Source organism: Dama dama, chromosome 4 (genome assembly GCF_033118175.1).
Source record: "Dama dama isolate Ldn47 chromosome 4, ASM3311817v1, whole genome shotgun sequence".
NCBI classification, from domain to species: Eukaryota; Metazoa; Chordata; class Mammalia; order Artiodactyla; family Cervidae; genus Dama; species Dama dama.
The window spans coordinates 56,175,903-56,200,020 of NC_083684.1; the positions used below are offsets into that span (position 1 = coordinate 56,175,903).

The 24,118-nt window shown below is 47.7% G+C and overlaps 1 protein-coding gene and 1 long non-coding RNA gene across 2 annotated transcripts in view; one reads left to right on the plus strand and one right to left on the minus strand.

Annotated features, from left to right (window-relative positions):
* The window catches only part of LOC133054425 (uncharacterized), a 41,095-nt gene extending 26,200 nt beyond the window's left edge, over window positions 1–14,895 (plus strand). The window contains exons 2-3 of the mRNA XM_061139395.1: window positions 77–7,855; window positions 8,601–14,895. The gene's annotated coding sequence lies outside the window, so the exon portion shown is untranslated. The remainder of the gene's footprint in view (window positions 1–76; window positions 7,856–8,600) is intronic.
* Window positions 14,896–16,486: 1,591 nt separating this feature from the next.
* Window positions 16,487–22,786, minus strand: LOC133054428 (uncharacterized). Its single transcript, XR_009692444.1, has 3 exons — window positions 22,380–22,786; window positions 21,828–22,018; window positions 16,487–16,626 (listed from the first exon to the last, which is right to left on the minus strand). It is a non-coding gene; the product is annotated as an uncharacterized LOC133054428 (long non-coding RNA).
* Between the last annotated feature and the right edge of the window lie 1,332 nt (window positions 22,787–24,118).

The following is a 24,118-nucleotide window of genomic DNA, read 5'->3' on the forward strand; positions in this document are numbered from 1 at the left end:
ACACCAATCTAAAGTATTAGAACCTAGATGGAAACGCCCTTATGTTGTTCTTCTTACCACTCCTACCGCTGTCAAGGTCGACAGGATTGGACCCTGGGTTCACTGCAATCACGTGCGGCAAGCCACATCGGAAGAACAGGAAAAAGCGCGAGCAGAATGGAAGGCGAGTCCTCACCCGTCAAATCCTTTGAAACTGAAACTCGTCCGCCGGGAGGCCTCCTAATTCTCCTGCTGATGGCAGCTCTCATCGACCCAGGAGCGACCAGTCATAACCCCCATCAACCTGCTAAGATCACATGGAAACTCAACGACGGGCAAACTCATGAGCTGCTCAATGAGACCTCAGGAATCCACCCTCCAAACACCTGGTGGCCGGACCTGAACTTCGACCTCTCAAGCCTCTTCGCAAAGCAGGACGGTCTCTATGATAAGTCCTATAGGGATGGGATAAAAAACCATAGGTTGGGGTTTTGGGCTTGCCCGGGCTATGTAAGAAATAACTGGAAAACCTGTGGTGGCATAGAAAGCTATTATTGCAGGAGCTGGAGTTGTTTGACCTCTTGTGATGGACCCCAGACGTGGGATGTCGGAAACAGAGATCTAGTTAGCTTCACCTTCAAGGACCGTAGACACCAGGGGCCTCAGGTACGAGTACAATTTAACCAGGAACGGGCGAAGAAAGAAAACCGCTGGACCTCAGGACTGACTTGGGGTTTTCAGCTTCACGTAAATTGGCCCGGCCCCTACCCAGGCGAGCTTTTAATCATTAAACAGGTTATTGAGCCGGTGCAGGTACATAGTTTAGGTCCCAATCTGGTCAAAGCATTACAGGGGCATAAGGCGACCCCCAAGCCAACCACCTTCAGACCAAGCTTGCCGGGAACATTTAACATCTCCTCTACCCCGAGCCTCAGAGGCAAACTGACAGAAACCCCTGGCCCTCTGGCTGTTACCATTAGCTCAGCAATTCAGGACCCCCTATGGGCCTTAGTGAATGCAGCCTTTACGGTCTTAAACCATACCAACCCTAATGCGACCCAGTCCTGTTGGCTTTGTTATAATCTTCACCCACCCTTCTATGAGGCCATAGGCCTCAATGTCTCTTACCACTTATCTTCAGGCCAGAACCCACCCCCATGCCGATGGGAAGAACGCAAGGTTGGCCTCACAATGAATGAAGTCTGGGGACAGGGACTCTGTTTGGGCACAGTGCCACGTGATAAAACTTCCCTCTGTGCCCGGACTATTAGTAACCTACGCTTACACGGCAAACATTGGATTGTGCCAGAGGTTGGGGGTTGGTGGATTTGTTCACATACTGGGCTAACCCCATGTTTACATTGTGAAGATTTTTAACCAGAGTCAAGAATTCTGTGTCCTGGTTGCTGTAATGCCAAAAATCTTATACCACTCTGAAGAGGTTATGTACTCACATTGGGACCGGGAATTGCTAAGACAAAAGAGAGAGCCAATCAGTGCGATCACCATGGCAGCCTTGTTCAGTCTTGGGCTGGCAGGAGCAGGGACAGGTATAGCTTCACTATCTCTGCAAGGCCAAGGGTTTTCCTCCCTACGAGCCGCCATAGATGAAGATATAACTCGCATAGAAGAATCAATCAGCCACTTAGAGAAGTCTCTGACTTCCGTGTCTGAGGTGGTCTTGCAGAATAGGAGAGGATTAGACTTGATTTTTCTCCAACACGGTGGGGTCTGCGCGGCTCTGGGAGAAGAATGTTGTTTCTATGCAGACCATACAGGAGTGGTAAGAGAATCTATGGCAAAAGTAAGAGAAGGGCTGGCGCAACGAAAGAGGGAACGGGAGGCCCAACAGGGATGGTTTGAGTCTTGGTTTCAACGCTCCCCCTGGCTGAACACCTTAGTTTCCACCCTCCTGGGCCCGCTTATAGTGCTATTATTAACACTTACATTTGGCCCTTGTATTTTAAACCGGCTAATGTCATTTATTAAAGAACGTCTAAATACCATTCAGATTATGGTATTGAGGCAGCAATATCAGATGGTAGCCCAGGATGAAGAGAAAGATTCCTCTACAGGAACAACAAGACAGGGGGGAATGTGAGGCTGCCAGGGTTAATACCGTGACGGGCGGCCTGGACCTAAGTTTTAGCTTCCCCCGAAATGGTAAGATTCCCTACCCCCATCAGGTAACCTGGAGCCAGCCAATCAATATGCGCCCAGTAAGAACAAAGGGAGAGCTGAAAAGCCCGTGAACGCCCAGGTTTGAAAAAAGCCCGCGAAAGTCTGTACCAATAGAATTGCTTTGCAAGCATGTAACCAATCCGCTTAAGCCAGCTACTAACCGCTTTTGCATATCTTATAAATTTGTGTAACAAGCTTGAGCTCGGCGCTTTCTGACCCTGCACCACTGTGATGTTTGTGGCAGAAAGCCCTGGCTCGAGACAGTAATAAACTTCCCTTTTTTGCGAGTTGCATTGTCTTGGAAGCCTTCTCTCTCTTCCCGCTCGGGGATTCGGACATCGGGCATAACATTTGGGGATCGTCCGGGATCCCTTGACAGGGAGAAGGGAACGCTTACAGGACAAAGGGGAAGGATAAATAATAACACCGGTGCTCAGGAAAGTCCAGAGTAAATCCAAGGCCCTGCTGGGAAGCAGGGAGGTATCTGGCACAGAAGGAAGGCTTTCTATAAAGGGGGGCCAGCCGGCGAGAGGCCGAGGCCAGCGGATGCGCTGGGAGGCAGCCGACTCCGCGGGAAGGAAAGTTCCTCTACCGACCCCGAGTCTGGTGAAAAGCGGACGCCATTCTGTAAGGTGAATCTGCTACCGGGAGGCAAGAAAATTCAGGGGGCCCGAAAACCCAGCGCTGTGTCGTCGGCCGACGTTTGTTTGTCCGTGTGTTTGTCTTTGGCTCTCCGTGTTTTTGTGTGTGCCGGCATTATCTCTAGACTCGTTCTCTTCTGGTGCATCGTTCTTTCTCACTTCTGACTTTTTCTCCTTCTCTTCTTCTCTGATCTGCCCTCAACTCCTTTTCTTTTCGGGAGTTTCAGTGAACAGGCGAACGGTTGTGGGGGCATTTGATGAGTCCTGGCCAGGGCTACACTCTGGCGGACTCTGAAGGCCCTGCAATAAGTAAGCCTCAGTAACTAGAGCCCGACCGGGTGAAACTCTCCTTTAACATCCCTAACTGAGGACGTGGCCTAAAATTCTTCTTGTAGGCACGGGCCAGGCACTTAAAGGCCATTAGGGCACCTGCCACTTGAAGACTCCCGTGAGAGGATAAGGGGGTCACGGAACGGACTAGAAACCCCTAGGGTGCCCGCCCCCAGCAAGAAAACTTCCGTGCAATGACGCCGGCACATAAACAGTTCCAAAAGCATACCATAAGCCCAACCTCTTGGCCGCCACCACTCCCGGTAGGATTTTTGGTGGTCGTTCTCAGTGACTTCCTCTCTCTCTTCCTTGCCGTTTATTCTTTGACCATGGGGCAGGGAGAATCTACCCCACTTTCTCTCATGACTGACCATTTTTCGGATGTCAGGGCCAGGGCCCATAACTTGTCTTTGCTAGTCAAGAAAAGTAAATTAATAACTTTTTGTTCTGCAGAGTGGCCCGCCTTTCAGGTTGGATGGCCTCCGGAAGGCACCTTTCAACCGTCCATCATACAGGCTGTGAAGGAGAAGATTATGGCTCCTGATCCCTGGGGCCATCCGAGTCAGGTCCCCTATGTCATGGTCTGGCAGGATCTAGTGGAAAATCCGCCTAAATGGTTAAAACCTTTTGTTCACAAACTTCCTAGTTCCTCCAATTCACAGGTCCTGGTGATGGAGACCCCCCGGAGGAAACCAAAAAGAAAGAGGACCCAAAACCAGTCCTTCAGGAATCATCTTATCCAAACCTGATAGATCTAGAAACGGAGATAAGGCCTCCGCCATATGTGCCCTCCTTCCAATCCCCTCCGAGGAGAGAAGCTCCCACAGGTGAACCGAGAGGATTAAGAGGGCCAACGGGAACCGACTGTGAGGGGGGGGGGGCTGGCATTGGGGACCCGGGGGAAAACTAAGGGAGATAGGGGTAAGCAAGACCCTGGGGCCCCAGAGTTACCTTCATCCACTGTTCAGGCGCTCCCCGTCCGAGTGGGACCAACTAACCCGGACGGAGAGCGAACCTATCAGTACTGGCCCTTTTCCACGAGTGACCTGTACAATTGGAAGACCCAAAACCCTCCTTTCTCAGAGAAACCCCAAGGCCTCATTGACCTCTTAGATTCCATTTTGTTCACTCATAATCCCACCTGGGATGATTGTCAGCAGCTGTTGCAGGTGCTCTTCACCACGGAAGAACGGGAGCGAATTCTGGCAGAGGCGCGGAAACGGGTCCCAGGGGTCGACGGGAGGCCAACCGCCCAGCCTCATCTTGTGGACGAGGGGTTTCCCCTGTTGCGGCCTAACTGGGATTTTGAGCGGGTGGAAGGTAGGGAGCATCTCCGAGTGTACCGCCAGACTCTAATGGCTGGCCTGCGGGCTGCAGCAAGAAAGCCGACAAATCTGGCAAAGGTAAATTTAGTAAGGCAAGAGCCCACTGAAAGCCCGGCAGCCTTCCTAGAGAGGCTGATGGAAGCTTTCAGGCAATATACACCTATGGACCCCCAGGCTGAGGAGTCACGCGCTGCAGTTCTGTTAGCGTTCGTGAATCAGGCAGCCCCAGATATTAGGAAGAAATTACAAAAGGTAGAGGGATTGGGAGAACAGACAATACAGGATTTACTGAAAGTAGCTGAAAAGGTATTTAATAATAGGGAGACCCCAGAAGAAAGGGAAGAGCGAATTCGGCGGGAGGAAAGGGAATTAGCGGAGAAGATCAGGAAAGAAGATAGGGAACATAGGGCGAGGGAAAACCGGAAGAACCAGAAGGAGCTAGCCCAGATTCTTTTTGCGGGGATAAAGGCCGGAACAGAATTGAGGGAACCTCGAGACCCCCGGACGGGAGAAAAAGAAAAACCAAAAAGGCAGGCCCTAAAGAAGGATCAGTGCGCCTACTGCAAAGAACAGGGGCACTGGAAAAACGAGTGCCCTAAGAGGGACTCAAGGAGAGGAATGACCCAGAGAGAGAAAATCCCCCCTGGAACTCGAGTTCTATATGCGGGGGAAGACAGTGACTAGGGGAGTCGAGACTCGGCACCCCTCCCCGAGTCCTGGGTAGCCATACATGTGGAGGGGAAACCCGTTGGCTTCATGGTAGATACTGGCGCCCAACACTCTGTTCTAAATAAAAAACTGGGACCAATGTCTAAGAAAACCAGCTTAGTGCAAGGAGCCACGGGGACAAAAAGATATTGTTGGACCACAGAATGGAAAGTAAATCTGGGGACCCACCAGGTGTCCCATTCGTTTTTGGTGATACCAGAATGCCCAGCCCCTCTACTTGGAAGAGACTTGTTGACTAAAGTTAATGCTCAGATCCATTTTGACCCCGGGGGACTGTCAGTCACGGATGGACTTGGACAACCGATACATGTCTTGTCCCTAGCCTTAAGAGATGAATACAGACTTTTTGCGCCTAAGCCCTCAGAGACCATAGCACTAGATGTACAACCGTGGGTCCATAAATATCCATTGGCCTGGGCAGAAACAGCAGGAATGGGACTAGCCAAACAGAGACATCCGGTCGTCATCGAGCTAAAGGCCGAGGCAGTTCCTGTGAGGGTGAGACAGTACCCTATGAGCCAAGAAGCTCGGCGGGGGATCACTCCCCACATTCGACGGCTCATGGAGGCCGGAATTCTCAGGCGATGCCAATCCCCACACCCCCTTACTGCTGGTGAAGAAGCCAGGGTGGACAGATTACAGACCTGTCCAAGACCTGCGAGAAGTCAACAAACGGGTGAGTGACATACACCCAACTGTCCCTAACCCGTATACCCTCCTGAGCAGTTTACTGCCTGAGTACACTTGGTACACTGTGCTGGACTTGAAGGATGCCTTTTTCAGCCTACCCCTGGCAGTTCGGGGCCAGGAGATATTTGCCTTTGAGTGGACTGAGGGGGAGGGCCAACCGGTAGTACAATTAACTTGGACCCGCCTCCCACAGGGGTTCAAGAACTCCCCTACCTTGGTTAATGAGGCTCTGAGTGAGGACCTCTAAGAATATCGGGCTTGCCACCCAGAGGTCATTCTGCTACAATATGTAGATGACCTTATGTTGGCTGGAACCACAGAGGAAGCTTGCAGCCGTGCCACTGGGGACCTATTACAGACCCTAGGCATCTCGGGGTATCGCGCTAGCGCAAAGAAGGCACAAATAGCCCGGCAAGAGGTCACCTATTTGGGGTATAAGATCAGGCAGGGGCAAAGGTGGCTAACCCAGGCCATGAAAGAAACAATATTGCAGATACCAGAGCCCAAAAACCCCCGCCAGGTGAGAGAGTTTCTGGAGACTGTTGGATATTGCAGACTGTGGATTATGGGGTTTGCTGAGAAGGCCCGGCCCTTATATGAGGGAAGTAAAGAGACCCCAAACTGGACTTGGACTGAGCCAATGAAACAGGCTTTCCAGACACTCAGACGGGCCCTACTAGAAGCCCCAGCCCTTGCCCTGCCTAACCCAAATAAGCCATTCCAGCTGTTTGTAGATGAAAAGCAAGGAATAGGAAAGGGGGTCTTGACTCAACAATGGGGACCATGGAAGCGGCCGGTAGCATACCTTTCGAAGCGATTAGACCCGGTGGCCGCTGGGTGGCCCCCTTGCCTTCGCATCATTGCAGCTACAGCCCTCCTCGTCCGCGACGCTGACAAGTTGACGTATGGACAGCAACTCTCGGTTTACACCCCCCACGCCGTAGAAGGGGTTTTAAAGCAGCCGCCGGGTAAGTGGATCTCCAATGCCCGCTTGACACACTACCAGGCCTTGCTGCTCGATGCCCCACGGGTGCATTTTCAGACCCCTTGCTTCCTAAATCCGGCCACGCTCCTACCCAACCCAGAGAAGGACAGCCCTCTCCATGATTGCGGTGAGATACTGGCTGAGGCCCTGGCAGCACGAAAAGACTTAACTGATGTACCCCTAAGCAACAGGGAGCTAGTATGGTTCACCGATGGGAGCAGTTATGTAAAAGATGGGCAAAGGAAGGCGGGAGCCGCCATAGTTGATGATTCAGGGCAGACGATATGGGCTGAGACACTACCCCCAAACACTTCTGCACAAAAAGCAGAATTGATTGCCCTAACACAGGCTCTGGAGCAAGCCAAAGGGAAGAGAGTCACCATTTTTACTGACAGCCGATATGCTTTCAGCACTGCCCATATGCAAGGTCCCATATACCAAGAAAGGGGATTTCGGACAGCTGAGGGAAAAGAGGTCAAAAATCTGCCTGAGATTCGCAGGATCTTGGAAGCTGTCCAACTACCCCAGGCAGTAGCTATAGTACATGTCCCCGGTCACCAGAAAGGAGAAGACCCTAAGGCGCGGGGCAATCGTGCTGCTGATGCGGCCGCTCGAGAAGCGGCTAGCCGGGACTATGCTGCCCTCATATTAGCCGTGGGACTTCCACCTCCTTGTATGGGGACCTTGCCACCAGTTCCCGAATATTCCCTCCCTGATCTCGCCTGGATCAACAAGGATACCACCCTCCAGAAAGATGACCAAGATGGATGGTACCGAGACCAAATCAACAACCTGATCTTGCCTGCCACCCTGGGTCGTCACCTGTGTGAACACCTGCACACAACTACACACTTGGGAGAAAAAAAGACCCTAACACTTCTCCAGACGGCCTGCCTGAGGGTCCCTCGACAAAATGCCACTGTACGAGAGATAATTCAAGCCTGCGAAGCGTGCCAGCTGATGAGGGCAGAGAAGAAGCAGCACTCGGGAACGAGGTACAGAGGGGAAAAGCCAGGGCAACATTGGGAGATAGATTTCACTGAGGTAAGGCCAGGAAATTATGGGTACCGCTATCTGTTGGTTCTGGTAGATACCTTCTCGGGGTGGGTGGAAGCTTTCCCCACTAAGGGAGAGACAGCAATAGTGGTTGCTAAAAAGATCTTAGAGGAGATAGGGCCTAGGTATGGGCTGCCAGTGACTATGGGCTCTGATAATGGACCTGCCTTTGTGAGCCAGATTGTACAAGGGCTGGCCCAAGCTCTGGGGACGAAATGGAAGTTACATTGCGAATATAATCCCCAGAGCTCAGGACAGGTTGAGAGAATGAATCGGACCCTAAAAGAAACTTTGACAAAGTTGGCAATAGAGACTGGCGGGGACTGGGTGACGCTCCTCCCCTTTGCACTCTTTCGGGCACATAATACCCGTTATAAGCTGAATCTTACTCCTTTTGAGATTCTGTATGGAAGACCCCCTCCTGTGTATCCTATTTTCGAAGGAAAATGTCTGACCCCCTATTTGGGACAATTCCAGCAAACTCTGATAGCATTAAGTAAGATGCATAACCATGTTTGGAAATTGATTCGAGAGATACATGAGGGCCAAAACAAGAGGGCCCTCCCCTCACATAATATTGGCCCAGGTGATTGGGTTTGGGTAAAACGACACCAATCTAAAGTATTAGAACCTAGATGGAAACACCCTTATGTTGTTCTTCTTACCACTCCTACCGCTGTCAAGGTCGACAGGATTGGACCCTGGGTTCACTGCAATCACGTGCGGCAAGCCACATCGGAAGAACAGGAAAAAGCGCGAGCAGAATGGAAGCGAGTCCTCACCCGTCAAATCCTTTGAAACTGAAACTCGTCTGCCGGGAGGCCTCCTAATTCTCCTGCTGATGGCAGCTCTCATCGACCCAGGAGCGACCAGTCATAACCCCCATCAACCTGCTAAGATCACATGGAAACTCAACGACGGGCAAACTCATGAGCTGCTCAATGAGACCTCAGGAATCCACTCTCCAAACACCTGGTGGCCTGACCTGAACTTCGACCTCTCAAGCCTCTTCGCAAAGCAGGACGGTCTCTATGATAAGTACTATAGGGATGGGATAAAAAACCATAGGTTGGGGTTTTGGGCTTGCCCGGGCTATGTAAGAAATAACTGGAAAACCTGTGGTGGCATAGAAAGCTATTATTGCAGGAGCTGGAGTTGTGTGACCTCTTGTGATGGACCCCAGAGGTGGGATGTCGGAAACAGAGATCTAGTTAGCTTCACCTTCAAGGACCGTAGACACCAGGGGCCTCAGGTACGAGTACAATTTAACCAGGAACGGGCGAAGAAAGAAAACCGCTGGACCTCAGGACTGACTTGGGGTTTTCAGCTTCACGTAAATTGGCCCGGCCCCTACCCAGGCGAGCTTTTAATCATTAAACAGGTTATTGAGCCGGTGCAGGTACATAGTTTAGGTCCCAATCTGGTCAAAGCATTACAGGGGCATAAGGCGACCCCCAAGCCAACCACCTTCAGACCAAGCTTGCCGGGAACATTTAACATCTCCTCTACCCCGAGCCTCAGAGGCAAACTGACAGAAACCCCTGGCCCTCTGGCTGTTACCATTAGCTCAGCAATTCAGGACCCCCTATGGGCCTTAGTGAATGCAGCCTTTACGGTCTTAAACCATACCAACCCTAATGCGACCCAGTCCTGTTGGCTTTGTTATAATCTTCACCCACCCTTCTATGAGGCCATGGGCCTCAATGTCTCTTACCACTTATCTTCAGGCCAGAACCCACCCCCATGCCGATGGGAAGAACGCAAGGTTGGCCTCACAATGAATGAAGTCTGGGGACAGGGACTCTGTTTGGGCACAGTGCCACGTGATAAAACTTCCCTCTGTGCCCGGACTATTAGTAACCTACGCTTACACGGCAAACATTGGATTGTGCCAGAGGTTGGGGGTTGGTGGATTTGTTCACATACTGGGCTAACCCCATGTTTACATTGTGAAGATTTTTAACCAGAGTCAAGAATTCTGTGTCCTGGTTGCTGTAATGCCAAAAATCTTATACCACTCTGAAGAGGTTATGTACTCACATTGGGACCGGGAATTGCTAAGACAAAAGAGAGAGCCAATCAGTGCGATCACCATGGCAGCCTTGTTCAGTCTTGGGCTGGCAGGAGCAGGGACAGGAATAGCTTCACTATCTCTGCAAGGCCAAGGGTTTTCCTCCCTACGAGCCGCCATAGATGAAGATATAACTCGCATAGAAGAATCAATCAGCCACTTAGAGAAGTCTCTGACTTCCTTGTCTGAGGTGGTCTTGCAGAATAGGAGAGGATTAGACTTGATTTTTCTCCAACACGGTGGGGTCTGCGCGGCTCTGGGAGAAGAATGTTGTTTCTATGCAGACCATACAGGAGTGGTAAGAGAATCTATGGCAAAAGTAAGAGAAGGGCTGGCGCAACAAAAGAGGGAACGGGAGGCCCAACAGGGATGGTTTGAGTCTTGGTTTCAACGCTCCCCCTGGCTGACCACCTTAGTTTCCACCCTCCTGGGCCCGCTTATAGTGCTATTATTAACACTTACATTTGGCCCTTGTATTTCAAACTGGCTAATGTCATTTATTAAAGAACATCTAAATACCATTCAGATTATGGTATTGAGGCCGCATTATCAGATGGTAGCCCAGGATGAAGAGAAAGCTTCCTCCACAGGAACAACAAGACAGGGGGGAATGTGAGGCTGCCATGGTTAATACCGTGATGGGCGGCCTGGACCTAAGTTTTAGCTTCCCCCGAAATGGTAAGATTCCCTACCCCCATCAGGTAACCTGGAGCCAGCCAATCAATATCTGCCCAGTAAGAACAAAGGGAGAGCTGGCCTTCCTCACTTCCCCTGGGCTCGAGTCCAGGAAGCCTTTATGCTCACACCCAGACTCAACTTCCTTCGTTTTAAATTCTAAAATCATTTTGTTGACAATTTTGAAAAGCTCTTTCCATTTATATCTCTTACAAAATATTGCCTATATTCTCTGTGTGTATGATCCATCCTTGAGGCTGTCTTAGGGCATCTCAAGTGGCACTAGTATTCAAGAATCTGCCTGCCAATGCAGGACGCACAGGAGACACGGGATGGATCCCTGAGTAGGCAAGATCGCCTGCAGAAGGAAATGGTAACCCAATCCCAGTATTCTTGCCTGGAAAATTCCATGGACAGGAGAGCCTGTCTTACTCCCAGATTTTGTACCTCCTCCTCCCCACCATACTTAATCTCCTGCTCTCCCACTAGAAACCACTAGTTTCAAAATATCCTTCTGCTGCTTTTTTGTTATATCCACTACTCGTCAGGAAAGTAGTGTATATTACAATTGTTTTTGTTAAATCCATTAGAGAAAAGCATTATAAAAGTATAAAATTTTTTTCTTTTATCCACTTCATATACAGTCAAGAAACTACTATAGATAGCAACGAAGTAGTGTATCTCTCCGCACAGGAAGGAGTAGCCAAGACACAGCCTCTTCCAGATGGAGACTTCCCATATGTCTGTCAGAGCAAGTAAATTGAGGACCTAGACTAAAAGGAACAGAAACACTCCCTTGTTCAGCATGGAGACACTGATTTATTTAACCAAGAACAAGCTCAAAGAAACTCTTGAATATATAGCTGCTGACCTTCTCACAGAGATGTTATAGACATTTGTAGAAAATAAATTACAAGTGGATGAATTGAGGCTGGCCCGGAGGCCATTCAGTGAGTTGCTTAAACACCTAGTCAAATGGTTGCTGCTATCTGTCCTACACCAGATGGCTTTGGTGGCATGGAACCAGTTAGGCATGAGTTGCTTAAGGAATAAGATTATATATGTCTTTAGGAAGTTTGGTCACCAACTAGCTGAAGTCATCATGGCTTAATTTCTATTCATGTGTCAGTTCGGTATCTATGCTATCTTTGTGAAGTCTTAAGAAGACAGCATCATGCATTATTGTGTGAGAGGACTCATCATTGTGGGATGTTTGTGGCTAAGATTTCAGTTTCCTTCTGATTTATACATCCCAACTCTGCCTGCCTAACCAACAAGACTGATTGAACTGGGGGAGACATCCCTAAGATTATAATAGTATTCAGAAGACACAGATCACCAGCTTACCTTCCTTTATTCCTTCCTCAACAACAGTTTGGTCTAACATGAACAAAAATTGAGAAACAGAATTTGTGCTGTTAGCAGCAACACACCACCTCTACCCTCCTGACAATGGATGACCTGTGGGCCTTTTCAGTTGCTCTTTGTGACTAGTCCACCAGGCTCCTATGTTCATGGGCTTTCCCAAGCAAGAATACTGGAGTGGGGTGCCACTTCCTATTCCAGGGGATCTTATGCACCCAGAGATCAGATGCGTGTTCCCTGCATGTCCTGCGTTGCAGGCATTTTCTTTATCACTGAGCCCCTAACAAAGTACAGCCTTCACTCTAAGGATATAAAGGATATCTGAAGGCTCATGTGGTCTGCCCGATTCTGTGCTGACTTCCTTCTCCTGGAGCTGAAACTCCAGCCAGGGGCAGACCAGGGAAGGGACAGATTGTAACCAAGCAGGACCCTCTGAGGCTTTCCCAGAATAACCCCCCAGCCAAGTCCTCTGCCTGCCTTTTGTCTGTAAAAAAACTTGCACCACAGAATAAATGTAGGGACTTCACTCCCGGTCTAGTGGCTAAGACTCCACCAGTCAAATTCAGGGGTGAAGGTTGAATACTTGGTTGGGGTATGAATATCCCACATGCCTTGCAGCGAGATTAGGGGGGAAAAAAAGAAGAAGAATAAATTTAATCAGAGAAGTGAGAAAATGTGGAAAGGAAAACAGTCAAACAAGACTGATGAAAAAATGAGACCTAGTCTTATGTAAATATATGTATGACTCAGTTTGTGTGTTTGTCTTTAGATAACATTCCTGAGATTCATTTCTCAATGAGCTCCATTTAATTGACTTAAAGAAAAGTAAACACTTACAAATAAAGTATTTCTAAGGTTCACATGATCTGGGAAATGTTCAATATTAAGTCCATATTTGGTATGGACCTCAGGTTAGTTTGTTGTTTAACCGCGTGTGAATTGATGGAGACATGAGTCACTAAGATTGTCATCAACACTCACTGCACCTAGTTCTGCTGCGAGTCAAAAAGTCCTATCTGTTACAAAATTTAACTGCAAGGAAATTAACTATGATGATATTGTCATAAATAATAGAGATAAATGGTAGAGATGTTTTTAGGTAAACTCTTTAAAAGAATTATATTTCGTTTTTCCAAATTCGTCGGAATTTAGAACTTTAGGGTTTTGCTAAATTCAGTAAAATAATGAGAATGTACTGAAGACTGAAATCAGTTTGAGATAAAATACTGAAACACTGACTACTGAACAAATCCATGTTTATCTTTACCTTCTTATGAATGAAAACACTAAATGTGTTTATTAAACACACATCTTGTACCACCTAAAGAAAAATTATGCTCTGAAATATGTCTGTCATATACTTTATGAATCTAATGTCATAAAAAGAAATACAATTCAATTGCTTGTTTCTTGGTTTTAAGTTTTAAGGGATTTTAGAAATGCAGTGTATTTACAGTTACTAAAAATGGTAAGAGACTGGAATGCAAGTAGGACATATGTTTGTTGTCAAAAGAAGATATAGAAAATAACAGTAGTTTTTCTTGAAATATAACAAGAGGATAATTTTGCTGGTTTGGATAGGGAAAAATAAGAGACATATTATGTGGATACAAAAAAAAATGATTAACGTTTTTAAAAAAGGGAGGATTGATTAAGGTTAAATTAAATTTAATTAGGTAAAGAACTTTATTTTTAATAGTAACCTGGTCCAAGACTGGAATTTGGCTTTCTCTCTCTAATAAGAAAACAAACTTCCTGGAATAATGAGCTGCCTTGGAGAAGAGATGGGAAGTCTCTTTCTCTAGCTAACTTTGAGTGTCCAGGAGGAACTGTGAGGCAGCTCAGAGGGAAATATTAGACTGATTGGCATCCCTGGTGTGTTAAATACCACGGGGAACATTGTTAAATGTAAGTCTTCTAGAGTTCTCCTGCGGACGGTTGCTATTAATACAGATGTGTTAAAAATTAAGGAATTCCGACAAACCTGGTGTGTCCTGATGTTACCAAGACATAATTCTCATTACTGTAATCAAGTTTCTTAGCCCATTACATTGTGCTCACGAGTGTCACCATATCTTTAAGTCACTCACAGAGAGTTCTTGTACTCGGACGGTTTTGCAAAAGTGCTTCATATAGGGAAGACCATTTTGAGAAGCACTGGTCTCTGATCAATTTCACTTTATACCATGCAACTGGGTAGGAAATTTAAGGTGAAGTGAAAGTTGCTCAGTTGTGTCTGACTCTTTGTGACCCCATGGATTATACAGTCCATGGAATTCTCTAGGCCAGAATACTGGAGTGTAGCCCTTCCCTTCTCAGAGGATCTTCCCAACCCAGGGGGCTTCCCTTGTGGCTCAGCTGGTAAAGGAAATTTTAAAATCCTAATTTAAAAAACATGATGGTATCATAAAAGTGTTTAACAAAAAAGATGAGCTCCTGAAACAACTTGTAAATATAGTTTTAGAGTTTATGGATTTTGTTGGCTGAAATCTTATTGGGTTTGATCTGTGATTTCCAGATAAAACAAAGCCCTTCCCCTCAAGCTACTAATGACTGACAGCAATTGAGTAAATTCCCTCTGTGAGTAAAATGCAAATATGTTTCTTTTCTCTCTTCTTTGTTCCTCCAGAGGTTAATGATTCTTATGTTCTGAGCGGCCTTATCAGGTTAATAAAAACGACAGTTTCCTGACAGGAGCAGAAATCTTCCTATTTTGCGGACTTCTAGAAGAGAGAAATCTGCAAGGCAAAAACGAATGGCAGGACTTTGGCCTGGATTTCCTGAGCTTAGGAGGCTATTTGTTGTTTGTCTTTGGCATTTGGTCTGAAACACTTTTTTTATACATATAATTGTTTTATTATTGATTTATTCTTGGAGGTGGTCTTTCTGATCAACACACATACTCTTCCGTTCAAGGGGGGCTTTCTCGAGTTGCAGCACTAATTGTGAACAAGACAGCTCAAATTCTAGCCTCAGAGCAAAGACCATTGGATACTACATATATATCAAATGGAAACCCTCCACAACGCTTCTTCCTTCTTGTCCTCTAAACTAGGAGGACTCTTTCGAAAAATATGACAAATGTGTACTTTAATCATTATCCTCATGGTAATATGTCTCATAATTTTCAAATGTCTGTCCAGGGCTTATGACAAGGCAATCAAAGAGAGAAATAATATTGTCTTAATACAGACTATTGATGCTAAGCTTGAAACTCGAGATGATTTCCAACTCTGTGTCCATTCCCCAAGTAGGGAGGATGACTCCTGAAGGAACTGTAATCAAGCAGGACCCTATGAAGCCTTTGTAGATCTCCACCCAGGTCCACCTGCCTTCTCTTTGGGAAAAAAAAAAAAAAAGCTTTAGTCAAAGAATAAATTTAATCACAGAAAATATAGAAAGAAAACTGTGAAGAAAGACAAAATAAGAATACCTTAGCTACTGAACAAACTCATGCAGAATTAGTTTGTCCTCAAGGGCTAGTCATAATGCTGGGAGCCAGGACCTTTGACCTCTTTTACAGAATCAGAAACCCCCCCGGCAGAGGGAAGAAGTGAACTATGCTGCCCACAAACAGGAAGACCTGAGACCGGCTGGAAGCAGAAGGGTGATGCTGCTGTTCTCCGTGACCTCATCACAGACCCAACAGAAAAGCGCCTCGAGTTGATCAGGCTCTCCTCCTTGAACACTGTAAGAATCCTCAAACCCTCTCCAAGACAGGACACACAGCCTTTTAAAAAACATATATTTTATTTATTTATTTGGCTGCCTTGGGTCTTCCTTGTAACAGGCAGGATATTCCCTGCATCTGGCAGCATCCTGGCTTGCAGCAGGCAGACTCTCTAGCTGTGGGGTGCGGGCTGAGCTGCTCTTGCCCTGGGGGATCTCAGTTTACCGACGGGAGATCATACCCCTGTGCCCGGCATTGCAAGGTGGATTCTTAACCACTGAACCGCCGAGGAAGTCCCAGGACACAGTCTTGTTTTTTTTTCTCTTCTTCTTTTTTTTTTTTTTATTAGTTGGAGGCTAATTACTTCACAACATTTCAGTGGGTTTTGTCATACATTGATATGAATCAGCCATAGATTTACACGTATTCCCCATCCCGATCCCCCCTCCCACCTCCCTCTCCACCCGATTCCTCTGGGTCTTCCCAGTGCACCAGGCCCGAGCACTTGTCTCATGCATCCCACCTGGGCTGGTGATCTGTTTCACCATAGATAGTATACATGCTGTTCTTTTGAAATATCCCACCCTCACATTCTCCCACAGAGTTCAAAAGTCTGTTCTGTATTTCTGTGTCTCTTTTTCTGTTTTGCATATAGGGTTATCGTTACCATCTTTCTAAATTCCATATATATGTGTTAGTATGCTGTAATGTTCTTTGTCTTTCGGGCTTACTTCACTCTGTATAAGGGGCTCCAGTTTCATCCATCTCATTAGGACTGATTCAAATGCATTCTTTTTAAGGGCTGAGTAATATTCCATGGTGTATATGTACCACAGCTTCCTTATCCATTCATCTGCTGATGGGCATCTAGGTTGCTTCCATGTCCAAGACACTGTCTTGAGGGCGTTATCCTGCTGCGACCCCCGCACCTGGCAAAACAGTAAAGCTATGTGCTTCCATTTCACTCACAACTCTGTCTCCGAGATTTAATCCGGCCCTAGTACATACACAGAGACTGAATTTTGGCAGCAAAGCTGAAGGAATTACAGGGACCCGGGAGCAGGAGGGCTGAGGGTGTCTGAGCCCCCAGGGGGTCGAAAGCAGGGAGGTGCCAAAGGGGAAATTCTGGAGGCGAGCCCTGAGGAGAGGTCAGTGTGGGGAGCAGGGACGGCGCTGTGTGCAGACCTGGGCGCTCAGGAGGCCGGTTCCTGATCTGAGCGGAGCGGCCAGAGGCGCCAGGGCGGCCCTGAGCGGAGTCGGGGGTGCACAAGGCCCCGGTGCCAGTCTTCAAGGAGAGAAGAGCGTCAGAACAGAGACAAGGAGAAGCTCTGCACCATGGAGGAACCCTCGGAGTGTAAGGACCATCCTGGCAGGGGACGCATGTGGATGGTGTGGACTCCAACAAGCGCTGTGCTTCCCAAGGGGCCCGTGAGGCGGTTCCAACAGCGCTAGATACACCAAAGGCCTCTTTTTGCCAAAAGTATGAAACTGCCCAAAAGCTCGAGCCCTGCTTCGAGCTTTTCCTAACCCAGCCTTCCTCTCCCATCCCCAGCGACAATGACCCTCTCTTCATTCCCTGCCCCCCAAACTCCTCCCCCTTCCTTGGATTTTCTAGATCCTGCTAGGCTCTTCCAGCTCATTCTTCCTCATCCTCCATATCTTCCCTGCACACCCTGTCCCGTGTTCTAGATTCTTCTGCTCAGCTCCCCTCCTTTCCCTGGGTCCTGGATCCTTTTCCACCTCCACTGTGGTCTCAGTTTCACCGACACACAAATCTCAGCGCTTCGCAAAACTCCAGTGAAGGACGTTTGGCGTCCCCAGGTGGACATTCACTTTCCTGAAGGGCTGCGCTAGATGCTGGCGGCCCCACCGCAGACCCCCTCTGAGAGCAATCCAGCCTTTCTCAGCCTGGCCCCAGCTGGAGCCTGGATCCTGCCCTCCTGTCCCACACTCTAGTCCCCACCCCAAGGCTGCCCCCCATTGGCGTCTCCATTTCCCCTGGGCTCTAATCCAGGAAACTTTCTGCCCCCATCCCTATCCCTCAAGTCCCTTCATTTTTTGAACTGTCCAAGCCCTCAACTCAAGCCTTCTGTCTCCTCTCGGGTCCTGACATCTGCCACTCCCTGCTCATTCTCTGCCTTTCTAGAACCAAGGGATTCCAATCTCCTTCTCCACCTGGTTTCCTGTGCCCTTTGTCTATCCCCTCTTCTTCAGGGGTCCCTGGGACTCCTGCGTGCAAGGACGTTTGCACCTGTGTGTTCCTAATACCTTTCAAAGACACACAACACATAGACATATACAAGCACACAGATACATATAATTACATGAATACACATATACACACCCATGTCCACACATATACATAGGCAGGTACCTACATACATACACACAAATATACACCACAATTTCACACACAAACACACATACACACATCCCACAGAGCTCCCATACCAAGGCCTTAATTCCAAGACTCTCAAGTGGTCACACATGGAGCTCTTGTCTGCACACTCCTCCCCCTGGGCTGGGTCTGGAGAGTGTCCCTTCTCTTAGTGACAGTTTAACCCTGAGTGTGCTTTGCTGTCTTACGGTCGCTCACCTCACCCCACGTCAGAACCCTAACCTTTCTGATCACACCTCTCTGCCCCTTCTGTCTCCAAAGGATCTCATATAGTTTCCCAGAGCGTCTGATCCTTTTCCCTCCAAGAGCATTTAGACAGTGCAGTGCGTGCTGGGGACACGCTGGGTGGTGCCTGTGCCCAGCTTGCTCGGTGCTCTCACAGAGGCCCTCACTCTGATGCAGAGACTGCCCTCAGCCAAGCCACAGTCCCTTCTTTGGTTGCCCCCCACCCACTCGTGGGAGCAGCCAACAGCCAGGACCACCTGGCGCAGGGCTCCAGAGCCCCAAGTGCGGCCGACCCGGGGCCGAGGTGTGTGCTCAAAGCCCCCGTGCGTAGGCTACATGCAGCACGTCCCCAGCTGGCAGGGAAGGGAGAGAAACACATTAAGCCTGGGTGTCCCTGAAGTCTCAAGGTGTACAGGCTTCTGACCCTTGATCTGAGCCCTCTCGGGTTCATTTCAGACTCTCACCTCCAGACCTCAAAGATCAGGACCGTGTTCTGTGTGTGCTGGGTGGTAACAGCAGCCGTAAGAAGCACACTCCTTGAGAGACTGTGCAGATTTCAAAGGACACACAACAGGAATTTGAAATTCCCTGGATGTCTAGTAGTTAAGGCTCTGCTCTTTCACTTTTGAGGCCTTGGGCTCAATGGCTGTTTGGGGAACTGAGTTCCTGCAAGCTGCACAGTGTGGCCAAAAGGAAAAAAAAAAAAAAAAAACCTACAGTTCCTCATGGTAAGATTTACAGTCTGTCTCTTTTCTTTTGTCTAGTCCTAAATTCCTGGCAGGCAGGAACTGATCGTCATTTGGATTAGAATCCCTGGTATGTGGTAAGCTGATTGGGGTATATGAACCTGAGTTCAGCCTCTGGATCATTAGGATGTGAACCCACCAAGATAATGAAGGGAGCAGTTCTGGTTCTGGGAGGACAAGGAGCCCAGACCCAGGGTGGAAATGGGTGGAAGGGAGGCTCGAGTGCCCTGGGGGTGGGGGTGACCCGTGTAGCGTCTGCACGACCGGCACAGGTTTTATGCTGCAGCCACTGGGGACGGGGACTTTGACGGCAGCCGAGGGCAGAGCCAGGAAGAAAACTCTTGTCCAAATAATCCATGCTGGAGGGGGTGTGGAGAACAGGTGGGGGGATGTCAACTGGTGCAACCACTTGGAAGCAATATGAAGGTTCCTCAAAAAATCTAAAAATATATTTGCCATGTATCTTGCAATCCCAATTCTGGGCATACACTGAGACACATGTGTAATTCAAAAAGATAGATGGACCCCAGTGTTCATAACAGCCCAGACTATTGACAATAGCCAAGACATGGAAGCTACTAAATGTCCACCAACAGATGCATGGATACAGAAGGTGTGGGGTGTGTGTGTGTGTGTGTGTGTGTGTGTGTGTGTGTGTGTGTGTGTGTCTATATAATGGAGCATCACTCGGCCCCTAAAAATAATGAAATAATGTGATTTGAAGCAACATGGACAGCCCTAGGGTTTAGCATACTGAGTGAGGTAAATCAGAAAGACAAAGACAAATACCATATATCACTCCTATGTGGAATCTAAAATAAGACATAAACAAACTTATCTTTGAAGCAAAAACAGACTCACAGACATAGAGAACAACTTGTGGTTGCCAAGGGGAAGTGGTGAGGAGAGGGAAGGATTGGAAGTTTGGGACTGGCAGATGGAAACTACTATATAGAGGGGGGGTAAGCACCAAGGCCCTGGAGGACAGCACCCATTACCGTGAGATGAACCACAATGAAAAAAAAGATGAAAAAGAATATAGAGATATGTCAATAAATCACTCTGCAGTGTAGCAGAAATTAAACCCAACATTGTAAATCAGCTATACTTGAAATAAATAAACAGGACCAGGACGGCAATTTGCTCCCACTGTTAGAAGTTCAGCAGAAGAGGGTAAAAGGAAAAATGATCTGAACTGACACCTGTTTAGTACCGTGTCCCCCTGGGTCCTGTCTGCACAGGATCATTCTCAGTTACCAGGTGCTAAGGGCTGCCAACTGCGATAGTACTAGAGGGAGAGGCCCACTGCATATCAATCTTTCCCCCGATTTTGTAAATTGTTAATCTTTATTCATTTTTTCTCTTTTTTATTTTTAAATTATGAAAGTATGCTAACACATTTACAGGAGACGTGAAAAATAGAGAACAAGGTTACATGTATGTCCCTGGTATATTATAATTATTTTTTAAATAGACAAATTAAGATTTTTAATTGGAGTTTCAACATCAAACTCTCAGTGTTTCTCTAGGTGAGAGAAGAGGCAAGAATTGGAACTCGTACAATCGTCTCCTGAAAAGACCTAACTGTCTGAAGGCCTGTTCTGCCAGTTTTCCCCAGAGCACAGAGTGCCTCATTTCTGATTTTCACCCTGAACTCCTTTGAGGGGAGTTGAAAGTCAGCAGTTGCAGTGGCCATGATTTAATCCTTGTAGGCGTAGATGGCAAGTGTCAGTTTTCAGCTGGTAGAGCCCCTTTTTGCTCATAAATCTGACCATGATTCTTAGGGGCCATTTCATGACCATTTGATCCCATGGTGCTGAGAATGTCCGTTCTCAGGTTTTGCAAAGATTTTGTTGACAGGCCACTCAATGTGCTGTTTACTGGACTAGGCCATAAAACAGTACCCAAGATCTAGCTTCATTTTCAAAGCTTAGTCATGAATTAGATATTACAATATAAAATTTACTCATTTATAAAAGCCAATTGAAATAAATAAAACTTTTAAAGGCTTTTTCCCGTTTTTCAAAATTTTACAATTAAATGTCAAACTAGAGTAGCTATGGTTCAGTCTCAGGAGTTAGAGATGGTCTAGATAAGTGTTCCTGAGAACAGAGCCAGAGCCCTGGTCTCAAGGCACAGGGAAAGAAAATCAGGTTCTAAGAGAATGGTGGCAGGTCTAAGCCAAATGATGGCCAGAGAAAGCAAAATGGCCATCAAAAAGACCACACAGAACACAGTGTTAAAACACACACATATAAACCTGGCAGTTCTCATCGGACACTCCCTTAAATACAAAAGTAGAGTCTCTCAAAAAACCTCCTATAGAGACACAGAACTTCAGATCCAAGTACTAACAGAGTAAAGGAAAATATCTCAGGTCTTCAGAGATTTCAAAGGGAGGAAAGGAAGCCAGGTTGAAAGAAGGGGGAGGATGCGGGAGAGGGGGGCAAAAGGGGTGGCCTTGCAGATGTCTCCTGCCACCTGCAGATACCCAGGCCTTATGGGACTTTACCCTGGGCCTCCAGAGAAGGAGGACTGGATCTCGGCCCTACCAGAAGTCAGACCAGAACAGAACCAGAATTCGAGTTCTCTGCCAAGAGGAGGTGATCAATTTCCAATCCTCAGCTCAGGCTGAGGCCCTTCGACGAGATTCCTGCATCCAGGACCAGGGCACTAGAAAAAGCAGGAAGGATAGGAAGGGGTAAGGAGAAGAAAGAGAGACGGAAGGGGAGAGAGGTCAATAAAGTCTCTTGTTCCTTACCGGTCGGGGCACTCTGGCCAGTGCTCTGCGTCAGGAGGAGACCAGGGACAAACGGGTCCCGGCTGAGGCTGCTGGGTCTGGTCCATTGGCAGGCAAGCTGGCCGCTGAGTACCCTGAGTGGTCAGGCTGTCAGTTGCAGCCAAGAAGGATCCCACCAGACACGCCATGTGTTGTGTTGTAGCCACAGCTTCCTGGAAACAAACTCACTCAGAAGGACGATGCAGATAGTGGAGTGCAGATTACTACACCAGCGGGCCCAAGGCAAAGACTCCTCTCAGCCAAGACCCCGACCACTTTTTGTGAAAACCTTATATACCCTGAGTATACTTGCTCAAACCCACCTCCCCAGATTCCTTGAAACTAGTCTGGACAAGGTAAAAGAGAGCTATGATCAAAGTTAACCCATGATTCATGTGTCACAAGACTGGATAAACAGTTGACATGTATCAGTCGGACTGTGGTCATATCCCGATAAACATAATGGGATTTACGAGTTTGTTCTGTTACAGAGATAATTAGCATATTCTCTTAGTCAATGGGGAGTCCACGTACCAGTCCTGAGGCTCTTTTATCCGGGGGTCTGGTTTCCCATTGGTATGCCACTTCTTAAGACACCGGGCACAAAGTTCAGAGTCCATTGGGAGGATGACCAGGCGTGTAGTCTAGTGTTCGCAGCCTGGCCCGAGACGGAGCCCACCTCTGTCTGCTTCCTCCTCCAGTTGCAGGAAAGTCGACTCCTTCCAGGTCTCGAAACTGGGGTCTTGTCTAACACTCGGAACTGAATCGACCGAGGAGACACATGTGCTGACAAAATGGGAAGTTTTTTGGGAGAGGGCACCCGGTGGAGAACGGAACCCGAAGGGGGAGGGAACCCAGGAGAACAGCTCTGTCACATGGCCTGCAGTCTCGGGTTTTATGGCGATGGGATTAGTTTCCGGGTTGTCTTTAGCCGATCATTCTGACTCAGAGTCCTTCCGGTGGTGCAGGCCTTCTTCAGCCCAGATGCGTGCCAGAGAGAAGGATTCTGCGAGGTGGTCGGACATATGGTGTCTCCTTTGGACCTTTCCCAAACTCTTCCGATTGGTGGAGGCTCATTAGCTCCCTGTTCCTTGCCAGAATCTCCTGTCGTGAAACAACTCATGGCAATGATTACTAGGTGCCTGGCCAGGGTGGAATCATTGCGCTTCCCCTAACACCCTGACCACCTGCACCATCTCTACTTAGCTGGAGAGGAAAGACTCAGCAGGCAGCTGAGAAAAGCTGACCAGTCCTGGTTAGAACAAGGTGAGCAGTCTTTGCCAGAAGACCGCCAAAATCCCGCTGAACTGGCTTTCTCAGAAGGCCATTGTAGCACGAGAATATACTCTATTAAACAATCCAAAGAAACCGTCAAACCAAAAGGCACAGGAAGAATAGGAGCAAGCTACATGTGCTGCGAAGAAACAAGAATTTGAGAGGCAAAAACAAGAGAAAAGAGACCCTCCAAGGCTCTACAGAAAAAAGAAAATGGAAGTGTTCAAAATGCGGAGCCAGAAGACTCAAAATGGACAGCCAAATTCAAATTTACAAATGGAGTATTTTCTAAGAAACTACAGGAAAAGAAGGGTAAAAATTTAGGGTGAAAATATCTACTTGCTATTGAGTACTTTTGTATGGGGACTGTCCCTCCTAACATGTAACTAAATGTGTCTACATAAACTGGATTGGGAAGGGATGGAAAAAAAAATAACCAAACCATATAGAAGTCATGCTGTTTTCAAATATTTTCAATTCTCGTTCATAGTTCATTTGATCGTTTTTGGGAGATGCGGCAAGGACGTCAAGTATCATTCAACAAATCATTTCCAAGTCGTTTCAAACGTTGTTTAAACTGGATTTCTACTTATCGCTTCATCAACCTATGGGACATCTGTGTGCAATGTAAAGGAGAAATCAGGTTCTCATAGCACCGGAAATCTTTCCTGTTAAAAACTTCAAAATAGGTTTAATTGCACGCAGACAAATCAGTTTAAGAAATTCCTTTAACACATAAATAAAGTCATTCTCGCTTTCTTGCAAAACATAATGAGTATCTCGTTGCTTTCGCTCAGGCTGTGCCTGCGTCTTAACTCATAGCGGTGCCTCACTGGCTCTGCAGAGAGGCCAGTGTCATTAGAAACAGAAGTTGAAAGTCACTCAGGGCTCTGCTAATGAGGAGAGGCACCGCGCAGGGTGCAGGGACCCAGGGGAAGCGCCAGGTTTGGAAGAGCTTGTGGCCTCTTGAAGGGGGCGTGTCTAGGGCAGAGCTGAGA